General features: G+C 48.7%; 1 long non-coding RNA gene across 1 annotated transcript; it reads left to right on the top strand.

The window, feature by feature from the left end:
- The first annotated feature begins 4,616 nt into the window (after positions 1-4,616).
- LOC116779946 lies at positions 4,617-6,380 on the top strand. Its single transcript, XR_004354256.1, has 5 exons — positions 4,617-4,701; positions 4,790-4,896; positions 5,602-5,692; positions 5,940-6,115; positions 6,286-6,380. It is a non-coding gene; the product is annotated as an uncharacterized LOC116779946 (long non-coding RNA).
- Positions 6,381-7,697: the final 1,317 nt, after the last annotated feature.

Raw genomic sequence — 7,697 nt, 5'->3', positions numbered from 1 at the left:
GTGAAAAAGGGGTTTCTGTTCTTTGCAAACAATCTATCCCAATTGTTGTAAAGCTCAATACCCATCCTTCTGGTCGACTTGCTGTTGACGAAGGTATAGGTCTATTTAGGTCTTTCTTTTGCACCCAGGGCAGTACCTTTCCAAGACCACTCTTTGGTCATTAGGGGTCCCCCACAAACCCAACTGTGGTGGTTTATTAATATAATTAGTAATAAACCTAGATGGACCCAGTTGGTTGAGGGTTCAGCAGCCAAATCCATTTATTCAAGACAAATAACAACTTATATATGTAACACAGCTTGGCTAAGGGTGACAGGTGTGATAAATAGAGGCTATCCAAATTTAGGTTGCAAGGAAACAAAGATTTATTAAAGCCACAAGTAAGCAAAAACGACTAGCTGGGCGACCGGAGGAAACCCCTTGTTCCTGCCGCGGTCCGCAAAAGGGAGCAGAAAACAGCACTTCTTATACCCTCTTTCAGTCACCTCCCCCAATGTCGCGTCATTAGTCCATTGGTCCGGATTTTGCGGGCTAAGTCCTCTTTGGTTCCTCTTTCACGAGCTGATTCCAGGTTGGTTCCTCTTTTCGCGGGCCTGTCCTGTTGCTGAGGGCTGCCGACCAACAGTCCGGTGGCTAATAGTTTCAATAGGCCGTGATACTGGAAAATTCCACTGGGGTGACGGTTGGTTCTCGTGGTTGACCTCCCCCTGCTTGTCTCCATCCTGCTTTCTATTAATACTCTTAAAAATAGGCGCTTTTAGAACAGCAAACAGATAATATGCTAAATCATCATTGCGTTGTGGTTTATCAGTCCACAGCTTACAGATCTTGTGGTTAAGGGTTACACAACACTCGAACTTGTGATTACAGCAAAGCACTTAACACAGTATAATAACCTTATTAACTCCAATATAACAACTTTATTAACTCATCACATTTGATCTGCAAATTTACTCTGATTACCTATAACAATTCCCCCCTCCTGATTTCCTCATAAATTTGCTGATCAAATTCAATAACAGCTTCTCTAGCCACTTCTAAGAGAGAAGCTTGATCCTCGTTAGAGGATTTTCCACTCATGTCTTCATACTGCTGTTTAGCTGTCATCAGTTGTATGGTATCAATTCTATTTTTAGCAAAAGTCATAACTTTATTAAGAACACATGGGCCAAAAATCAACATAGCAAACAACATTATTAAAGGACCTGCCAGAGTTGCGACTACAGTAGTCAGCCAGGGAAAGTGATTATGCCAGTCATTTAGGCAGTTTGATGAGGGTTCCTTTTCCTTCTTTCTTTGTATTATCCCTTCACGCAACTTAGTCATGGATTCTTTAATTATTCCTGAGTGGTTTGCATAGAAGCAACACTCCTCTCCCAGGGCTACACATAAACCTCCCTGTTGTAAAAACAGCAAATCTAGTCCCCGTCTATTTTGCAGAACCACCTCAGCGAGAGAATTGAGGGACTTCTCTAAGTATGAGACAGATTTTTCAATTCTGTCCAAATCCTCGTCTACTGCTGCTCTTAAAGCAGTCAGTCCTTGACTATGTTGCACCAGGGATGTAATTCCCGCTCCTGTTGCCCCCAACCCTAGGAGCATAGCAATTGTTATGCTTATTGGTTCTCTCTTCTGAATCCTGTGACCATTTACCTCCCAAAATTTAAGAACAGACTCGTCAGAATGATATAACATGCGAGGCAATATAGTTATCTGCACACAGAATTCATCATTCTTGTCAAATGTTGGTAAAAACACACACGGAGTTAACCCAGTCTTGGAGCACACCCACCATAATTTGGTATTGCCCATTTATGTCCTTTCTCACTGATATTACGTGTTTTGGTACCACACAATTCATTACTGTCTGAAGGAACATTTCCAATACACGCCCCATGGCCACTAACTTGTGCCATGGTTAGTCCTACTTTCTTCTCACTCCACTTGCACTGAGTAGGGTTATCCTCCTTGCTCAAATTAAAAGTGAGGTTCAACCCTATTCCTTCCTAAAAAGGAGGTCTGATGTCGTAACACAACCAGCAGGACTCTGTCATATCAGGTTCAGTGTGGTTTAAAGCTCTGTAAGAGGCTTCCACCAGGTTCAACAATGATTCTGTTCCCTCTTGTGATACCTTTATTTCTTTAGACAATTCAGTAGGAGAAACTTGGACACTCCTAGAGTCTTGTAGAACTGGGTTAGCGGAAACCCCATTTACCTTTTCTTTTCTTTGATCTTTTTCTCTAGAGTTCTTTATTTCCACATTAGGTCCTATTAGCTGCGAATGCACAACTATTGGTTGTTTTCTTATTGTGACATGTGCACCCGGGTCTGCGGAAAGTCTGTCTAGTCTTACACCCCAAGTTTTTCCGGTTAACCACACTCGGTCTTTATGATTCATAACCTGCACTTGCAAAAATTCACAATTAGATGGTTCATAAGGCGTTACCAGACCTCCAAGTGCTGGGGGTTTACAGTGTGGAGGTCCCCACTGTACTTTCAAATACCTGTCTGGCGTTTCTGACCTCCATGCAGTAGCAATGGTTTTGCAACCCCAATATCCACAATAATAATGTCCAGGATAATTGCAATAGGACTTTCCTGGGTTTGAACTAGGGCACCAATAGGTAGCTCCTTTGTTCACTGTCACAGAGGGTTTACCCCCTCCTCTGCCACATTCATGGGGTATACTGGCCATTAACAAATCGCAGACTGTGTGTCGCAGTCAGAGTGAGACTGGACTGTTTGCTAAAGAGGATGAGCTATGAGGTAGACCAAACTCCTCTCTCTCTGCAATTGTAATGTCAAATTAAGGGGCTTTACTCGAGGAAAATGTGGAAAACCAGAAGAAATAACAATCCTTTATTAGAAGATATATGTATGTTGGCAAAAACAGTAACAAGAAACAACAATAACAACAGCGAGTCTAAATGGATACTCGTCTGTCCGTTAGCACAGTCCTAACTGTGGCCTGCCGGGGATGATGTTGGGTCACTGGAAGGGGCAGGGTCTGCAGCGCCCTGTTGTGGCCTGCAGGGGGCGCTGTGGGGTCACTGGAAGGTGCAGGACCTGCAGTACCTGGTCGTGGTCGGCAGGGGGCGCTGTGGGCTCCGGCAGTCACCCCGCGGGAAGAGGGGCTGGAGAGAGCGGTCCCGGACCCGCGTGGGGAAGCCGAGAAGGAGATGGGGGCGGGGGTCCTCGCCTCCGTGGGGACAAAAAGGAAGGCTGAGCCAAGCTGCAGTACTCCTCGGCAGCCCTCTCTTAGGGACAAGGCTTGAAAAGTGACATTTGCCCTGTCAGCTGGGAGAGGGAACTCTTGAGCTTTTCACTGCTCGGAGCTGCCGACCGGGCTCCAGCGCTGTTGCAAACGCGTGTTGCCCACCTGCCGCTTGGCCCTGGTCTCTCTGCAGGGCTGTTGTGCAGCTGCTCAGCCCTCACCTGTTCTCTTCTGCCCTCTGGCTGATCAGGGCAGGGTTGCAGCAGCAGCAGCAGCAGCAGGAGCAGAAGGAGCAGAGTGCGGGCAGGCTCCCCAGGGTACTGGGTAGAGACACAACTTGGGCTCATCCTTTGTCTGTCTGGGTTAAGAGCGTCTGTTTAATTTTTAAGACACCTCTGCATCTGGTTTCAGCCAATGGCCATGCAGATGTCGTGAGATATCTGCTAAGAAAGAACAGCCAGCCCAACCTCGCTGACAGCTTCAAGAGAACACCACTGATGAAGGTGTGTGGAATGCCTTCTGAGCTTGGAGGTGGGGCTTAGTGCTGGTGTGTTAAAGGGGAGGTGTCTGGCAGGATTCCTTGCAGGGCAGGGCCATAGAAACACACCTATTGCAATGGGCACGGCATAGCCTCTGTTAGCTCATCTTTGAAGATGGTCTTCTATGCCAGCACTCAGGAGCTGAGGGCGTTGTGACAGAGGGGGATGGAAAAGTTGGAAGTCTTTCCCTTTTGGTGTGTTGTTGCCAGGCAGTCCAGCAGGAGCAGGAGGAATGTGTTGCTGTTCTGCTGGAACACGGTGCTGACCCCAATCTGGCAGACGCTGACAGCAACACTGCCCTGCGATGGATGAAAAGACAGAATGGGAGAGATATGTGGCCTGGAAAAGCATTAATGGAGTCTGAATGGACTTTTTACTCACTGAATAATCCACCCAGCAGACTGGCAGTTTTTCCCCAGTTTGCTGTTGTGTGCTTATGAACCCTTGTACACCCCAGTTTATTGTCAAAATTTATAGATCCTGCTGTACCCCCATATTGTCCCTATTTCTCCCTCAGGTTTCCCTTTTGAAAGCTGTTTCTCTCTTCTTCTCCCCTGTTTTCCCATGCCTCTGTTACTGATAAGCTGTAGCTATCACAGTGCAGAGAGAGCCACCATTAGTCAGCCCCTTCTGATACTCGAGAGTTCCACCCATCTCTCCCCTGTCCCCCTACCACATCTTTCCCTAAGCTGTCAATCTCTTGCACCTCCCTGGCTTAGCATCCACCCCTCAAACCGCGGTTTTTTAAACCCTTGTTTCCCTTGAATAAACTGGCATTGCATCACGAGACCTCAACTGCGTCCGAACCCTAACTGCAGTGCTCGGTCCAAATTTCCCCTATCCCTGCGGACTGAGGCACTGCCCTTCACCTGGCTGTCCTCTCTAAAAACACAGCTGTAGCAGGGCTGTTACTGGAGCATCATGCCAAGAGTGATGCTCAGAACCAGGTAACCTTGGCATGTGGCTGAAGCTGCTCTTTCCAACAGCTGCAGAACTTGTCTGTGTCTTTCTAATGGGGATTCTTTCTCCTTTTAGTGGGGATTTACCCCCTTCCAACTTGCAGCCTTGCAACAGCATGAGGAGATTCTGGAGTGCCTTGTGAACAAAGCAGCTGACAGGCCTGCTCAAGGCCAGGGGGAAAGGTGAGGGCTTTGTCAAAACAGCACCCGGGTGTTCTGGGTAGTCTGCAAGTGTGACCCAGACGAGGGGTGTGGCAATGAGCTGGGAAAAAGAAGGAGGAGTCCCGTGGAAGCAGTTCCCCGTGGGACTGGTAAATGCAGGTCTGCACTTGGCTGCTCTCGTACCTCAGGGACTCTCGTCCTTTGCCCGCTGAGGTCTGCAAGAAAGCCTTGTCTGTGGTGCCCTCCCCCCACACAGAGCCAGAGCCACGGGGAAAGTTGCCAGTAGCTCAGCAGCGTGGCTGCTCTGCAGGCCAGGGGGGTTTAAGGCAAGGCAGAGTTGGTGCGTTAAGTGCTCTGAAGGGAAGCGTTGGGGGAAAGAGAAGCAACACTGTCCCAGGGGACACGAGGGGCTCCGAGCACAGAAGGAGAAAACTTCCTGTCATGGAGATGGTCAGGGGGTCGAAGGGTTTGCCCTGGGAGTTTGTGCAGCTGCATCTGGGGGGACTTTGAAAAGTAGTGCAAGGAGCCCTGAACAGCATGACCTGAACTGGTAGCTGAGGCTGCTTTAAGGAGGCCCCTTGTAAGAGAAATTCTCCAATGCTTCCATGGACTTGGCTTTGCTTTCACAGAGTTTGTAGGAAAAGGGGGAAGAGCTGTTTTGGGAGCAAACAGGGGAAAACTGATGCAGGATCAGACATGTTTCCAATGAAATTTTGCATGCTTTAGGACTGTTCTTGTGGTTCCTGGAAGCCATGAGGCTCACCTGGAGGAAGATAATCTGCGCTTGCAGGAGGAGCTGGACAGGGCTGACACGGAGGTATGGAGAGCCTGTCCCCACAGGGAGAAACCTGGGGGTGCCTGTTGCTTCCTATCCATCCTGAAAACAGACAAAACAGTGTTCATTGGGGAGTAGAAGTGAAGCTTTGAAGGGACTTGAATGGATTGCAGTTCTTTGGGCCGAGGGGATGCACACAGACATGCAGCACCTGAGTTCTTCAACAGCAGCTGGCTCCTCTCTGGAAAAGCTCCCCTGACAACTGTGCATTCTTCCCGTGATTTTACAGCTGCAGGAGGAGGAAGAAAAGCATCTTCAGTCTGAGGATTGTGTTCCTGACTTGAAGACTGCCTTGGATGACAACAAAGGAGAAGCAATAACTTCTTCCCAGAAACTTCAGGACCTCCTGTTGGCATCTTGTGAGACCAATCCGACTGTAAACCAACTGGAAGAAGATGCACAAGAGTGAGAGAGTAACCCAGTGAAGCGAGGGGTCTGTGGCTTTGGGGGATTGGGTGGAAACAGGGGGAGAGTCAGTGGGATTTTGAAGGACACTTCTGCTGTGGCTTCTGTTCCTTAGCACAGTTTGTCTGGCATTGGATTTTCTGGGAAAAAGAGCTGTATTTCTTCTTAAGCTTTGCAAGTGAGAACAGCAGATTGGAAGCCACTGTCCAGCAGCCAAGCGACGGCGTTGAAGCCCTTCCAAGAGCCCTGCAAGCCTCTGCCTCAGTAAGCTGGTCCTAAATTTGCCTTTTTGTGACTCTTGAGTCTAGTTACCTATTTCTGTGGGGAGATTGTCAGATGAAGTTTTCCTGGAGAGCCTGGGGAGCTCAGTTTCTGCCTTCTCCTCAGCAGAGGCTGCTCAGAAAACAGCCTGGTCCTTTCCCCAGCTGCTACAAAAGCCCTGAGGGTATTTGCTGTGCTGGACACTCGAGGAGATCTTAGATTCTAAATTAGGAGTTTCATCACGACCTCCAAGGGACCCGGAAGTATTGTTGCCAGAAGTGTCTCCCAAATTCTTAAGGAGGTCTAAAGTTTCTGTCGGGGAATCTTTCAAGTGTTTTCTAGGCTGGTTTCCAGTAGATGATAAATACAGTTGCCATGGCCACCCCCTTGAGAGGTTTTCCCAGAATTCACTGCCTTTAGATCACACTGAGTTTTCTTTTCTTTTTCTGTGTCCAGGGTGGTGAACTTTCCCAGCAGCTGGACACGGAGCCTAGAACAGGCATGCAGTTTGAGGCCCCAAACCAGGCTTTGCCAGAAGAGTTGTCCACTCTGCTTGGGAAGTGTGAACAACTGGAGAAGAGCAAATGTCAGCTGCAAGAAGAGGTGACAAAATTCCACCATCATCTGGAGACTTTGGTGCTGGATGGCAGCCAAAGAGAACAATGTAAAGGAGAGGTGGAAGAAGGAGCTGACCAGGAAAGAAGTCCAAAGCTACAAGACGTCAGCCTCGTTTTGCAAGTAAGTGAATTTCTCCCCAGTGTCCACAGGCACTACGTAAACTTCTCTTGTGGCCATGGTGTTTGGTCTTTTTCTTTTGCTCCTGTATTCTGTGGGTTAGCTTCTGTCTTTGCTGAAGGCGGTGGCACAAGGCAGTCTGGTTGGGCAGGAGTGCTGTCATGGGTGTGGAATGTGGCGGCAGGTCCCTGAATCCAAAGGCTGCCCAAGGCAGATTCCCACTTTGCAGTGCTTGGGGGGATCTGTGTGTGCTGCTCTGCTTCTCGCTGCTCATCCTTGAATGGGTTTGGCAACTTGCAGCTGTCATGGCCAGACCTACAGGTGCTGCTTTGTCCTTGTAGGGGGTGAAAGTGCTCAGGAAAGGAGTCACTGAAATTCCAGGGGTGGGTGAGGGGGTGGAGGTGGGGGATGCTCTTCTTGTCTTTGAAGAATCCTTTTGGACATGCCCTGTCCTACAGACCCAGTGTCTCTTCATTAGTAGCTTTGAAGCAGAGTGCTAATCTGGGCTTCTTTCCCAATGCAAAGAATTCTCTGCCCTGGTAGCTCCTGGGTTGTGCCTTGATTGCTGCTGGGAGTGAGGAGGCAC

The sequence above is a fragment of the Chiroxiphia lanceolata genome, chromosome 33 (genome assembly GCF_009829145.1).
Source record: "Chiroxiphia lanceolata isolate bChiLan1 chromosome 33, bChiLan1.pri, whole genome shotgun sequence".
NCBI classification, from domain to species: Eukaryota; Metazoa; Chordata; class Aves; order Passeriformes; family Pipridae; genus Chiroxiphia; species Chiroxiphia lanceolata.
This window is presented reverse-complemented; position numbering and strand designations above follow the sequence as displayed.